Raw genomic sequence first — 16,426 nt, forward strand, 5'->3', positions numbered from 1 at the left:
ACGCCCTCATAGTGTTGGGCGGAGAATCCCAGTCGACCCCAGGGAACCAGGCTTTGATGCGAGATCCATTCTCGTTCAAGGTTTGGTCGACAGGAATAGAGCTCACCGAGAAGGCCACGACAGAGATGCGCCTACCAGTAGCAGAGTACATGTTTCAGGGCCGGAGTGTTTCAGTCAAGCCATCAGAGCTGCTGTAATTCCTCCCAACTTCAGGTTGGCGACTGGAGTTAGTAAGTTCACCGGTGAGTCCAAGCCCGATACTTAGCTTGAAGATTACCGAGTGACTGTCCAGATTGGCGGTGGGAACGATGAGGTAGCCATGAAGCACCTGCCTCTCATGTTAGAAGGCTCGGCCAGAGCGTGGCTGAATCAGTTAGCACCCAGCAGCATTTACACTTGGGAGGATCTCTCCCGAGTGTTTGTCACCACATTTGAAGGAACATGCAAGCGACCCGCAGGCCTTATGAAATTGCGGTCTTGCGTGCAGAAACCGAATGAAACTCTGAGGGATTACATCCAGAGGTGGATCACATTGCATCACACAGTTGAAAATGTACCAGATCATCAAGCAGTTTGTGCCTTTAAAGAAGGCGTTAAGTACAGAGAATTGAATCTGAAGTTCGGTCGAACTGGAGAGATGTCTCTGAATCGGATGATGGAGATTGCCACCAAATACGCTAATGGTGAAGATGAGGATCAACTCCGGAGTGGCAAGCATAAAGCAGTCGCCCAGGAGACCGGAGGAAATTCCAGTCGAAAACAGAAGCGGAAAGCTGAGCCAGCCGCTCCTGGGGAGGCCCTGGCCGTAATCCAGGGAAAATTTAAGGGAAAACCCAAAGGACCTTGGAACCCCAAGAAAGTTAGAGACCAAGATGGAAATGATGTTTTGGATCTACCGTGTCACATCCACACCAAGAAAGATGAAGATGGTAAACTCATTTACCCAAAGCATACCACTCGACAGTGTCGGCTTCTGATCCAGCAGTTTCAGGGCAAGCAGTCCAAAGATAAGGAAAAGGAGTCAGACAAAGTTGAGGACAAGGAAGATAGTGACGATGGGTACCCCCAGGTCAATTCCACCCTGATGATTTTTGCTGATGTTGAGAGCAAAAGTCGACTGAAGGTTATTAACCGTGAGGTAAATATGGTTGCTCCGGCAACACCCAATTATCTGAAGTGGTCCCAGACTGCCATCACATTCGACCAGTCTGATCACCCTACGCACATTGCCACCCCTGGGAGGCAAGCTCTGGTGGTCGACCCAGTTGTCGAAGGCACTCGACTGACCAAAGTCCTGATGGATGGAGGCAGCGGTTTGAACATACGTATGCAGAAACATTGAAAGGGATGGGCATTCCGATGTCCAGGCTCTGCACCAGTCACATGAGTTTCCATGGAGTCATTCCTGGGAAGAAAGCCGAGTCACTCGGCCAAATTGCTCTTGATGTGGTTTTCGGTGATTCCAAGAATTACCGCAAGGAAAAGTTGACATTCGAAGTTGTGGATTTCCAAAGTGCTTATCACACTATTTTGGGCAGGCCAGCTTATGCACGCTTCATGGCTCGACCATGTTATGTGTATCTCAAATTGAAGATGCCTGGTCCCAAAGGTGTGATCACTGTTACAGGCAATCGGAAGAAAGCAGAAGAGTGTTTTCAGAAAGGCTCAAAGATTGCTGACGCTCAGATGGCGGTGGTCGAGCTGCAAGAGTACCAGAAGACTGCAGATCCGAGTGAGTTGCTACGAGCTAAGAAGCCTGCTTCAGAATCAGCTTTTCAGTCGTTCGGTGAAACGAAGGCAGTTCACATCTCAATGTTGTCATGGTCCCCAAGAAGGACAAGTCACTTCGCATGTGCATTGATTTCAAGCATATCAATCGGGCCTGCCCGAAAGATCATTTTCCTCTCCCCCGCATCGACCAGATAGTCGACTCGACTGCGGGATGTGAGCATTTGTCTTTCCTAGACGCCTATTCCGGGTACCATCAGATCCGTCTGTACGGGCCCGACGAGATCAAAACAGCTTTCATCACTCCATTCGGGTGCTTCTGTTATGTCACCATGCCGTTCGGCCTCAAGAATGCCGGAGCCACGTTCATGAGGATGATTCAGAAGTGTTTGCTCACTCAAATCAGTCGGAATGTGGAGGCATACATGGATGATATTGTGGTCAAGTCACGGAAGGGTTCCGACCTGCTGACTGACCTTGCTGAAACCTTTGCCAACCTCAGGAGGTATGATATCAAGCTCAATCCGTCAAAGTGCACGTTCGGAGTTCCAGGTGGGAAGTTACTCGGTTTTCTCGTTTCCGAACGGGGAATCGACGCCAATCCTGAAAAAATTGGTACTATACTCCGGATGAAACGTCCTGTGCGTGTGCATGACGTCCAGAAGCTTACAGGATGCTTGGCCGCTTTAAGTCGATTCATCTCTCGCCTCGGTGAAAAGGCATTGCCTCTTTACCGACTGATGAAGAAGTCTGACAAGTTCGAGTGGACTCCAGAAGCTGATGCAGCGTTTACAGAGCTCAAAGCTCTGCTCTCCACCCAGCCGGTGCTTGCTGCCCCAATCAGCAAGGAGCCTTTGCTGATTTACATTGCAGCCACAGGACAAGTTGTCAGTACAGTACTTACGGTCGAGCGGGAAGAAGAAGGAAAGGCCTTCAAATTTCAGCGCCCAGTATATTATGTTTTTGAAGTTTTGACTCCTTCAAAGCAAAGATATCCTCATTACCAGAAGCTTGTCTATGGGATTTATATGACCACGAAGAAGGTTGCACATTACTTCTCTGATCATTCCATTACAGTCGTTAGCGACGCTCCACTATCAGAGATTTTGCACAACAGAGATGCAACTGGTCGAGTGGCCAAATGGGCGATTGAACTTCTTCCCCTAGATATCAAGTTTGAGGCAAAGAAAGCTATCAAGTCCCAAGCAATTGCAGATTTCGTCGCCGAGTGGATCGAACAGCAACTTCCGACTCAAGTTCACTCGGAGCACTGGACCATGTTCTTCGATGGATCTAAGATGCTGAATGGTTCCGGTGCTGGGGTAGTATTGGTTTCCCCCCGAGGAGATAAGCTCAGATATGTTCTCCAGATTCACTTTGATTCCTCCAATAACGAAGCAGAATATGAAGCACTTTTGTATGGGTTGCGCATGGCCATTTCACTCAGCGTCTGTCGCCTCATGGTCTATGGCGACTCAGATTTGGCGGTTAATCAGGTGATGAAAGAATGGGACGTCAGAAGTCCAGCTATGACTGGTTATTGCAATGCAGTGAGAAAGTTAGAGAAGAAATTCGAGGGGTTAGAGCTTCATCACATCCCCCGACTGAAAAATCAAGCGGCTGATGATTTGGCAAAGATAGGCTCCAAGAGAGAAGCCATCCCCAGCAATGTGTTTTTGGAACACATCCACTCGCCATCAGTCCAAGAAGATCCTTTTACAGATGAAGCCCCGCAGCCAAAGAGTGCCACAGATCCGACTGAAGTTGAAATTCCGGCAGTGGTCGACCTAATCATGGAAGTTTTGGCAGTCACCCCTGACTGGACGATACCGTACATCGCGTATATCCTGAGAAAGGAACTCCCGGAGGACGAAGAAGAGGCTCGACAGATCGTTCGTTGATCCAAGGCCTTTACAGTCATAAAGGGACAGTTGTATAGAGAAAGCGCGACTGGAGTCGGTCAGAAGTGTATAACACCAGAAGAAGGTCAGGTAATCCTTGATGATATCCACTCGGGGACCTGTGGTCATCATGCGTCCTCTCGGACCATTGTGGCTAAAGCATACCGAGCGGGATTTTACTGGCCAAGAGCGAATGAAATGGCAAAAGAGATAGTCGACAAGTGTGAAGGGTGCCAGTTCTACTCCAACATGTCGCACAAGTCTGCATCAGCCCTGAAGACCATTCCACTCGTCTGGCCCTTCGCTGTTTGGGGACTGGACATGGTTGGCCCATTGAGAACAGGCAGGAGCGGCTTCACACATGTGCTTGTGGCAGTCGACAAGTTTACCAAATGGATTGAAGCTAAGCCTATCAAGAATCTTGATGCTTGCACTGCTATCAGTTTCGTCAGAGAGTTAACATTCAGATATGGAGTCCCGCATAGCATCATCACCGACAATGGGTCAAACTTTGATTCAGACAAGTTCAGAGCTTTTTGCGCCTCTCAAGGCACATGAGTCGACTACGCATCGGTCGCCCACCCCCAGTCGAATGGACAAGCAGAAAGGGCAAATGGTCTGATTCTCAAAGGACTAAAGCCTCGGCTGATGCGTGATCTCAAGCATGCAGCAGGCGCTTGGGTCGATGAGCTTCCGTCAATTCTGTGGGGATTGAGGACCACCCCGAATCGGTCGACTGGAAGAACTTCGTTTTTTCTAGTTTACGGAGCGGAAGCAGTCCTGCCGAGTGATCTACTTCACAATGCACCCCGAGTCGAGATTTATACCGAAGATGAAGCAGAACAAGCCCGGCAAGACGCAGTCGACCTCCTGGAAGAAGAAAGAGAAATGGCTATGATCCGATCAACCATTTATCAGCAAGACTTGCGTCGATTCCATGCCAGAAATGTGAAGAGTCGAGCCTTCCAAGAAGGAGATTTGGTCCTCCGAGTGGATCAACAGAAACCACACAAGCTCGCTCCTACTTGGGAAGGTCCCTTCATCGTCACCAGAGTCCTCCACAATGGAGCGTATCACCTTTACAATGTCGATCGCCAGATCGATGAGCCACGAGCTTGGAATGCAGAATTGCTCCGCCCCTTTCACACTTGAATTCTCACTCGGATGAGGTGTAATAAGAAAAACTTCTGTAGTCTATTTATCAAAGACAAGAGTGTTACAAATTTTACTATAATTGTTGTTGCTTTTGTTTGCGTGTGAAATCCCCCAGTGGGTGGCTTAGCTGCGAATCCGTTTCGCCTAAGTTTGTAAAAAAAATCCTACCGAGTGGTGAGCCAGACTCCCACTCGGAGGCTTAGCTGCAGCCCAGTGCTCGCCTAAGTTTGAAAAAATCCTACCGAGTGGAGAGCAGACCTCCCACTCGGGGGCTTAGCTGCAGTCCAGTACTCGCCTAAGTTTGAAAAAATCCTACCAAGTGGAGAGCAGACCTCCCACTCGGGGGCTTAGCTGCAGTCCAGTACTCGCCTAAGTTTGAAAAAATCCTACCGAGTGGAGAGCAGACCTCCCACTCGGAGGCTTAGCTGCAGTCCAGTACTCGCCTAAGTTTGAAAAATCCTACCGAGTGGAGAGTAGACCTCCCACTCGGGGTCTTAGCTGCAGTCCAGTACTCGCCTAAGTTTGAAAAAATCCTACCGAGTGGAGAGCAGACCTCCCACTCGGGGGCTTAGCTGCAGTCCAGTACTCGCCTAAGTTTGAAAAAATCCTACCGAGTGGAGAGCAGACCTCCCACTCGGGGCTTAGCTGCAGTCCAGTACTCGTCTAAGTTTGAAAAAATCCTATCGAGTGGAGATCAGACCTCCCACTCGGGGGCTTAGCTGCAGTCCAGTACTCGCCTAAGTTTTTAAAGTCCTACCGAGTGGAGAGCAGACCTTCCACTCAGAGGCTTAGCTGCAGCCCAGTGCTCGCCTAAGTACGGAACACATCCCAATCCGCAAGGACGACGAGGTGCAAATCGACTGCTACCTTCTCCTTCGGAGTTGCACCACAAATACAAAGTTATTTCGAGTGAAGAACAAGTTCCACTCGACAGATAATTCATGAAGATATTCAACGATAAATCAAGTTCAGAGAAGATCCAAAGGTTCTAGACCACATATCAAAGTACTCGAGCCTCCAGCTCGACAGAGTTTAACGGTTACAAAATCCACTCGGCATTCCGAGGCAAATTTAAAGTGAAGCATAAAAGTTTTTATTCCTCATGCGGAGGACTGGAAGGGGCGACGAACTCGTCCAAGTCGATCCCGTCCGCAATGCGAGTGGTAGAAGCAATGAAAGTCTCCATGAAGTATTGAAAGTTGTGCTTCCTGGTATTGGCAACTTGGATGGCGGCCAACTTTTCTTCTCGCGCCTCCTTGCAGTGGACGCGGACCAGAGACAGAGCAACGTTAGCGCCACATCTAGCAGAAGATTTCTTCCATTCCGCCACTCGACCTGGGACTTCATTCAGTCGAGTCATCAGGGACTCGAGGTCATTCTGAAGCGTCGTCCTAGGCCAGAGCGATGTGTTGATCCGTGACATCGCAACCTTCAACCGAGCAAGATAGTCAACAACGCCGGCAACACGAGATTCCAGTCGGAGCACGTTCATAGCAGCCTCGTCCTTCACTGGAGAATTGATGGGGTCCAAGTCTGTCTCCACTCGACTGGTCTCCTCTTCGAAGTTCTGGCAGAATTCTGTAAACACAATTCAAGGATAAGTCAGTGGCTCTACGCAGATTTGGTAACTGCAAGTCAGTCGGGCCAGAGTAATTACCCTCGAGCATGACGAACAGCTTCTTGGCGAGTCCACCGAGATAAGCCTCCAGATCGTTCCTCTTCCCCGCCAGTTCACTTGCCTTGTCAGTCAGAGCTATATTGCCATTCTTCAGACGGTTGACCTCTCGATTAGCCGCGTCGAGAGCAGTTTTCAGCCTGGAGTTTTCCTTTTCAAGAGTACCGACTGAAGCCAGTTTTTCTTTAGCAAGCTTCGTTTTGTTCAGGGCCTCCTTTTGCGCTTCGGCAAGGTCTTTATCCTTCTTCTTCAGAGCTTCCTCCATTTTGTCTGTGAAACATCAAGTGAGATCAACATCGAGGACGACCAGAAAGAAAGGACAGTCGACAAAAGCTCACCAGCCATACCTTTTGCTTCGTCCCTCGCCTTCTACAAGTTCTCCTAAGCAAGCTTCAAGTCAAGGTTCAGCTGGATCTGTTTGTTCTCCAACTCAGTGTAGCGAGCCACAAGTTTGCAGGATTTCTGCAAAAAATCAGTCGACAGACATCCAAGATAAGTTGCTTCCGAGTAACCAAGAGACAATGATGGCGTTTCTAAGACTACAGCCGAATCAAAAACATTCGACAGTAGTCTCGGGGACTACACCCAGTGGGTGCACTCAGTGTGCCCCCACTGGTTCGACCAAAAAAAATCGACTCCCGCAGCCGACCGTGTACAGTTCCATTCGACATGGCCTGACCAGACCGAGTGAAGAAGTTCAGCTAAAGCAACACAACATAAAGACTACAGTCGACTGCCAGCAGTCCACCGTAGTCTCGGGGACTACACCCAGTGGGTGCACTTAGCGTGCCCCCACTCATCAAAAAGATTAATAGACACACCCAGTGGGCGTACAGATATAAAGATCTTCGGAAAAGAGATTCTTCAGATAGCATATCCTAACAGAACAAGCAGTGAATCGACTGACCTGGACGTTGCTCTGAAGAGCTGAGCTCGCGTCATAAGCTGCTTGGCTGGCTTCCCGAACCACCTTCACTTGCTCCATCATGATCCCCGCCTGGCGTATAGCCTCTTTAGCGGCATCCACTTGGTCCTCAGGAACGTGGTGTGTGGCAAAAAGCGAAGGCAGATTTGCAGTCAACGTCGAAGGCCGGACACTCGTCAGAGGTTCAGCGAAGGTCACAGAAACCCGAGTGGTATCACCACCCTCCCGGACTGCGGCCTCAGGCATCGGAGTAGTTTGTGGGGTCTTGCCAGCCGGCGCCCTCCTGTTCCTTCGCGCACTCAGCGGCACTTCTTCGTCATCATCAGGGAGGTCAATGACATGAGGAAGAGCTACAAGAAAAATCCAATCGACCGGAATTATAAGAAATTGTCAGTCGGCTAAAAGCAGAGCATCAGTAATCGTACCGGGGTTGGAGGTAACAGCGTCTTCCATCTCTTGATCATCGTCCTTGGCGGAGATCTCCGAGGTGGCAGCACTGCAAATTTCGAAAGTCAGTCAGCTTATTCAATGAGTCAACCAAGAGTCCGTCACGTTCGACAAAGGAAAACAAATTCTACTATTACCCAGAAATGGTGGGGACAGTCATCCTCATCTTGGGCAGAGCCTTGGGCGGCTTGGACGGCGTCACGCGTGGGTGCTTGGGGGCTTTTTCTGTCGGCACTGGAGATGAGGTCCGAGGGCGCTTCGACGACTGCCCAACAGGGACAGTCGCCTTACCACGTTCCCGCGCAGGGTCGTGTGTAAGCTTGGATCACCGTTCCGAGCAGGGAGGTTCGACTTCTTCCTCCTCCTCTTCACTGGAGTTGTCATCGTCATCCCCCTCTCCTTCGCCGTCAGATTCCCACTCTTCTCCCTCGTCTCCACTTTCGCCTCCGCTCGCCTCTCCTTCCTTGGCCTGCTCCTGTGCTCCATTGGGTGTCGAGTACATCTCAGTAGTGGCCTAGAGGACAACAAACGAGACAAAAGTCAATCGATCCAAAAAGAACAAATAAAGAAAGCAAGATCACAGTCGGAAACACAAGGTTAGACCTTGTCCACTTCATATGTTTGGTCGAGTGGAGGAATCCTCCTGGCTCCTCAGGGGTTGTCCTTGTTCCCTGTGATACTCGACAGCCACCCTTCCAACATCTCGTCAGTGACCTCCTCTGGGTGAATCCGAGTGGTGTCTTCGAGACCCGAGTACAGCCACATCGGGTGGTCACGAGCCTGAAGCGGTTGGATGCGCCTCCGAAGGAAGACTTCCAACAAGTCCATGCCAGTCACACCCTCGCGGACAAGCTGAACCACTCGACCGACCAGCACCTTGACTTGCGCCTTTTCCTCTGGCGTCACTTTCAGAGAGGCAGGTTTTTGTGCTCGGTTCGGAGAAAAAGGGGGAAGCCCAGTCGACTGTCCTGGGGTCACCTGGTCTTTACAGTAAAACCAAGTCAACTGCCACCCACGGACTGACTCGGGAAAAGTGATAGACGGAAAGGAACTTTTTCCCCTCATCTGGATCGCCAGGCCCCCGCACAGCTGGATCACCTGCGTCCGTTCGTCACTCGACTTGGCCTTCTTGACCGACTGAGAGCGGCAAATTAAGATGTGCTTGAAGAGTCCCCAATGGGGGCGGCAACCCAAGAAGTTTTCACACAAGGAAACGAAAGCAGCAAGATACACAATAGAATTGGGAGTAAAGTGATGGAGCTGCGCTCCGAAGAAGTTCAAGAAGCTCCGGAAAAAAGGATTAGGAGGCAGAGAGAATCCACGATCGATATGGGTGGCGAGGAGGACGCACTCACCATCAAGAGGCTGGGGTTCGACTTCTTTCCCCGGGAGGCGCGCAGATTCGTGGGGAATGAGTCCCCCCTCGACTAGATCATCGAGATCATCCTGCCGAATCACCGATGGCATCCAGTCGCCCTGGACCCAATCCTTGGGCAGAGCAGTCCTCGAGGAAGATCCGCCCCGAGCGGACTTCTTCCCCTTCCCCTGCACCGCCGCCTTCTTCGCGCGCTCCAGAGCCGACGTCTTCTCCTTCACCATCGTCGCCAGCGAAGCTCGAACAGACCTACGGCACCAAGGTGGGAGCGGAGGTGGCGGAAGATCTTGTGAAGAAAGGGGGAAAAGTGAAGGCGCACTGTTCGGGGGTCCCGAGCTGGCAGCTTATAAGAGGTCGCTTCCGAGTGGCTGACTGGTAGGCCCAGGCAATCCCGTCAAATCCCGCAACAGGCGCGCGCGCGGTACATGGCGAAAAATGTGGCGCGGGGATCGAGGAGCTTCAGTCCTATCCCATCCAATTACTGCGGCCGCCCCCGTCCCGCGCGCTTCCCGAAATTCAAATCCCCCAAAATCCGCGGGCCGCAGAACAACTCGTCAAACAGAAGATCCCTTTCACACTGTCACTCGGAACTTCACAAGTAAAGAAATTCACTCGACAAGAGGCCAAGAATGGATCAAGGCGATTGAAAGAAGTTGACGACGTCATCCGTGACAATTGGTCCAAAACAAGACGTTCATATAACATGAAGAACCAGTAGGAAAGATCCCCAACTCCTTCCCCACTCGAACCTCGATCCATTCGGGGGCTAATGATGAAGCTATGTACCTAGGATAGGGGCATGGACCTGTCCTAAGTACCCTACCCAAGGACATCCCTAGAAGAAGTCACCTTTCAATTGACTTGGAGGTATCTCACTCGACAGATTCAAGACACTCGACCACGAAGCAATCACTTGAACAAATTCCAACCACTCGACTGTCAGGAGATCCAAAGTCACCCTGCACGCAAACGGTCAGTCATTAAGTAGCTTTTATGGTCATCATAGCACTTTATTAGGGGCGTTACCAGTAACCCCCAATCTTAATGTACTTTAAACCTTGCATTACTGAGGGCTGGAGGGGTCTGGCGAACTCTATATAAGCCACCCCCCTCCTCAGTATCAAGGGTTCGCACCCCTGTTATTCATACACACGTAATTTAGTCGACTGCCTCCGGGCACCGAGACGTAGGGCTGTTACTTCCTCCGAGAAGGGCCTGAACTCGTAATCCTCGTGTGCTTACAACTCCTCCATAGCTAAGATCTAGCCTCTCCATACATAACCCTCTACATCACTGTCAGAGTTAGAACCACGATAGTCGCCATCCTTGAAGAAAGGAATTTGATGCTTTCGACGCCGTCCATTGCTTTCATGTGGAAGTACTTAGAATTAGCGTCTCCCTCCTGAAGGTCTCTCACTCTAGCACGATGTCAGAGACGTACTCTCTCCAGGGAAGCGAGAGCCAGGCACTTGCCCTTGAAGAAAGCCTTTAGCTTGCGTTCCTCTTCCGACAAAGATCGAATTTCTTGTGCGCCATCCAAACGCAAAATCAGCTCATTTGCAATCTGAAAGAGGGTGGTCATATAGCTATGTTTCCTTTGACCCCAACTTCTGAGAGCCTTTGCGGTGTGCTGCAGTTTAACACTGAAAATCTTGATGGGATCATTACTGGCGACTTGCTCGCCCCAGGCTGTCTTCACCGTATCCATAAAACCAGGCAGCTTAACCCAAAATTTTTCAAAACGAAAGCGACGCTGTCTTGGCCTATCCACAGAGCAAGTCAGAAGAAGGGGGCAGTGGTCTGATATGTTGGAGCTGAGCGGTAACAGGTCACTGATGGGGTAAGTGTCTTCCCAGTCACTGTTGAACAACACCCTGTCCAACCTTGCCATTACTGAGCGCTCCTGATCATTACACCAGGTGAATTTCCTCCCCACCAACGGCATGTCATGCAGGCCCAAGGTGTTAATCGTATGTCTGAATTTATTTTCCAGTCTTCTATTGATTCTTCTCGTACTTCGCTCTTCCTCTCCACACACCAGATTGAAGTCACCATTCAGGATCCATGGCAGTTGAACCAGACCCCCAATTTCCACAATCTCCTCCAGAAATCTGACTTTATCCTCATTTTCTTGTGGTCCATAAACAGAAGTAGCCATCCACTCCCTTCCATCCGTCAAAGAAGTGACTTTGATGGTGATAGAGAATTCCTTCTTACACACCGTAGACACACTCAATCTATCAGACCTCCAAGCGATCAAAGTTTGCCAGCTGCTGGTAGAAAGCCGGGCCAAAAGTTTGCCTCACAACCACCGCATCCACCACAACCAACTTAGATTCTTGAACACAAGCAAGGGAAATATTATATGATTGCAGGAACAAACAGATTGAGCTCCGCCTAGCTGGGTTGTTGAGCCCCCTAACATTCCAAACTAACACACACTCTGGCATAGCCATTATACTACCTCTGAAGAACCCCAAGAGCAGTACATGACACTACACACCACACAGTTCGACAGCCGCAGGGAGGGAGAAAGCACTAAAGCCCTCATGAGCAGGTTCATCAAAGTCCACTTCATCCGGGGCGAAAAGAGCAGTAATTGCCTTGATATGGTGTGGAGCCAACGGCTTGTCGAACAGCTTCAAGTATTCATCCATCGCTTTCTGTGTCATCTGTTCCTCAGCTTCAATTAAACCCATGCGACGAAGCAACATAGTTTGGGCATGGTGGTAAGGCCCCTTGTTCAAGCCATCGTCATCTTTATTTAGCCGCGCACTCCTGTGAGGGGTGAAGTTCGGTGGTAGAGTCTTTTTGCATCGCACCAGAGCCGATGCAGCCGGCCTCGGCCCCATGATGGATGGTACGGGGGTGGCACCAATCCCCTCAAGCAGCGTGTCTGCAGCCGTTTTTGGACCAAGCACCATGTCCAAATTAGCTTCATGTGCCAGGGTTGGAAGCAGCTTGCTCGGGCTCAACGGGGTTGCAAAAGGCGTGCGCACCGGGCTCGAGCAAGAGGACCTTGACTGTCTAGACTGTTGTGGCAACTTCAATGCCTTGAGGTGCAGGGACTCAACATCCGGCATAGTTTGCAGCATCTCCATAACACCATCAGCTGAGGGAGGCGCCTCCTTTGCTATCTCGACCGGCACAGGGCATACCAGCAGCTGGCGAGGAGGCGTGCCATGCGAGGACGCACACACCAGATTGCCGTCCTCCACCCCGCCCTGTGTACATGCCTCCGATGCGAAGGAGAGCTGGCGCGGCGACACCACTTGGCATAGCGTGACTCGTCCTGATGGAGGCGTCGCGACACAAGCTGCCGAGCCCACAGCCATAGAGGCCACCGACCATGGCAGGACCGGCATGGCAACACCGGCCGCTGAGCCCACTGCCGTAGTGGCACAACCCGAGCGACAATGTGTGCCACCCGCTGAAGCGGTATCCCTGCCGTGTTGATGTCGCGCATCCACTGTGGGCGTGTGAGCTGCCAAGCCCATTGCTGAAGATGCATCGCCGAGAGGCCCCTGCGCAGCCTCCGTGAGCACACCGTCCACAGGGCCCACGACCGTATCCCCTGGCGATCCGGGGGGGGCAAGGGCCATCAAGCAGAGCATCGCATGAGGCCATCATGCCCATAGCGACCCATCGAGCTGGCGCGTCGTGCATGGCCTGAGCATCAATTGGTCTGGACTGTACGAACGGGGCAGCCACACCACCAGCAGGCGCTAGCAGCCCCTTGATCCTGCGTCCGCCCCAATCTCCAGCAATCCCAAGACCACCAGGGCCGCCGAAAGGGTGCCCGCCCAAATGGAGAGTCGAGCCCATCCCAGAGCCATCAACTCACCCCCTGAAGCAGAAGCGCGAGAGGTCATGTCGCCTGGTGAGATCCTCGTCATTTTCCGGTTCAAAGTTTGGGCGTAATTCCATGAACGCCACCGTGCGATCCACCACATCCAGGACGTGAATCATGAGCGGGTGGACAAGGGTGAGCCTCTCTGTCGGCGGCGCTGGTGGTGGCGGGGAAAGTGTGTATTCCTGGTTGAAGGAGTTCGGCAACCCCGCGGGCTCAGGTACCTCGAAATCGTACATCTTGGGGATGCTAGATGGATTGCGCATCCAAGCGGTGACATCCATCTGCCAACGATCGTCAGGAGGGAGGATTTCCACCAGCTGGCCACCTAGGTTATTGATGAGCTGGCTGAGCGTTCGCCGGCAGCCCCTCAATACCAATCTTGCAGAAGAACTCGAGTTTGCCGCCGCTTGCCTGGGAACTCCGATGCCAGCGCCGAAAAGCGACGGGCGCTCCGGCGCACCGAAACTGCCCCGAGCTGGCGAGCACCCTCTCACAATCCACAGTGGAGGCGAATGTGATGAAGAAATCTACCGGGTGCGTCACTTCCACCCGGACATGTCGCCTCTCAACCCCGCAGAGTCGAGCCAGAGATTGGACCATGGCTTCCGCAGACATGGCTGGCCTCCTGCCCAGCACCGTGGCAAGCAGTGCGTGATTTCTGAAATCTGCTTCAAGCTCATCCATCCCCGTGGTGCGGGAGATGATACCTCCACCCCGCTCAGGTCGCAGGTCTGGATCCCCACGGATGCACATCTCGCCAGAGAAGCGGGACTGGGCCAGAGGAGGGTAGTTGGCCATGTCACAAGGCGGCGGCGGCGGGCGACGGGGGGAGCTCTCCTGCTTAGACCAGTCGGCGGAGGAGCGAGCAGAGGGGTCGGGCTCAGATCTGGGCTGCAGGGGTGGAGGGTGTGACGAATCTGGAGAGGAGTGGCAGCTTCTAGCTATGTGGCCCGTGAGCCAACAGCTGTGGCATCTTATCTCACCGGAGCATTTAGATTTGAGGTGGCCCGACTCCAGGCACTTAAAACACCTACCAAACAACCACCGAGGAATCCGAGGTTTGGGACCAGCTGGCCGCCTCACGTCCGGGGATGCGGCCACATAACGGCGCTGGTGACGACGATTCCTCACTTGAATCCAATCGTCGTCGTCTGGTTCTAGATCAACAGACGCAGTACGGGACCGGCCCGGCAGTGGCGCATTCGAAGACGAGCTAGGAACAACTACGTCGTGAAAAGAAACAGACTGAATGGGGGCGTTATCTGGCCGTCGGAGACCGGAGTGGTCAACCCACGGGTGAGGCTGGTGGGGAGCGGCGCGTCGGCCGCCAACTGGGACATTGGAGGCCGGGGGGGTCGGGAACGAGAGGACCGTTGGGGAGCCATCTCCATGTGTGTATACCTCAATTGATTGACACTTATGATGTAATGTAGAAAATGTTGATAGCACCAAATATATCGAAAGCAAATTTTGATTCCGAGTAATAGATCACAATGTACACCTTGTAATTCACAAATTCACAAAATCAGTAAACTACTAAAATGTGGTGGAGGATAGAACACTTACTAAATCTTTTAATAGAGGGTTAAATAGTTGTGTTCCTTGATTGAGTATCAGACATGTCTACTGAAGCAGGATTAATCACTAAATTGCGTAGGAAAATTTATGAACTCGTCAAATTTTATGGTTTTGATCCTGCAAAACTATTATCTCCAGGGTTTTATACTTGAGTCCCATTTAGGGAAAATGTAATACATATACTTTTATAGTTTTTGATGCATTTTTGGTGTTTATTGGTAACATTTCACCTATACATATATTAAAAAAGTATTTTTGATGTCTATATTAAAGTGGCCCCGAGTTCTAGTTTTGCCCCGGGCTCTCAAAATCTCAGGACCGGCCCTGGATGAGTCGGGCATGTTGCCGAGAACCATACTCAGCTTACATTGTTTTTGCCAAACTCCTGCAGTTTGGCTCTCGGGAAAGAGGCGACACTCGGAAACGACCAATTTTCCAGTAGTGTCATACACAAAAAGGGCTGAAGCATGGATTTGTACCCATGACATATTTATCTTCGAGTAAGAGATAATTAATACGACAAAGTTACTTGGAATGATGCATCGGCTGGGCACATAGCACTGGCGGTGTTACAACTATTCCACCTAAACTTTGGAACAATAACGTTGTTGCCAAAGAAGGAGGAGGCGAGTCGCATTGAATAGTTTAGACCGATATGTCTACTAAATGTGAGCTTCAAAATATTCACCAAGGTTGGCATGAATAGGTTGACGCGATTGCCCATTCAATGGTGTAACCAACCCAGACTGCTTTCATGCCAGGAAGACACATCCTAAAAGGGGTTGATGTCTTACATGAAACCTCTTCATGAGATCCATCCGAAGAAACTGGATGGGGTTATCTTCAAAGTGGATTTTGAGAAAGTGTATGATAAGGTCAAGTGACCCTTCCTCCAGCAGGCCTTACGCATGAAGGGGTTCGATGAGTCCTGGAGGAAACATGTGGACTCCTTCATTCAAAAAGATAGTGTTGGGGTTAAGATGAATGATGACATATGTCATTATTTTCAGACGTATAAGAGCTTAAGACAGCGAGATCCGATGTCTCCTGATCTATTCAATATAGTTGCGGATATGCTTGTAGTTCTTACCAGTCGGGCTAAAGTAAATGACCAAGTAGGAGGACTAGTTCTACATCCTATGGATGGGGGAGTGTCCATACTACAATACATGGACGACACAATTATTTTCATGGAACATGATCTCGCAAAAGCTAGAAATATGAAGCTAGTGCTTTGCTTATTTGAACAATTGTCGGGACTGAAAATTAACTTTAACAAGAGCAAATTGTTCTGTCTTAGGAGAGCCAAAGAGGAACAAGATGCATACAGACAATTATTCAGATGTGAAATGGGATCCCTACCGTTCAGTTACCTAGGGATACCAATTCATTATCGCAAACTATCGAATAAGGAGTGGAAATGCATTGAAGATCAATTTGAAAAAAAGGCTAAGTTGCCGGAAGGGCAAGCTTATGTCTTATGGGGGTCGGCTTGTGTTGATAAACTCAGTTCTAACTAGTTTGCCAATGTTCCTTTTATCTTTCTTTGAAATGCCTGTAGGGGTATGGAAAAGACTTGACTTTTATCATCTCGCTTTTTCTGGCAATGTGGTGAAGTTAAGATGAAATATAGATTGGCCAGATGGGATATAGTTTGCACACCCAAAGACCAGGGTGGGTTAGGGATCGAGAACTTAAAAGTTAAAAATAGATGCCTACTTAGCAAATGGCTATTTATATTGTCTGTTGAGACCGAGGGTACGTGGGTAAATTTTGCGTAATAAGTACC

Source organism: Triticum urartu, chromosome 1 (assembly GCF_003073215.2).
Source record: "Triticum urartu cultivar G1812 chromosome 1, Tu2.1, whole genome shotgun sequence".
Classification (NCBI taxonomy): Eukaryota; Viridiplantae; Streptophyta; class Magnoliopsida; order Poales; family Poaceae; genus Triticum; species Triticum urartu.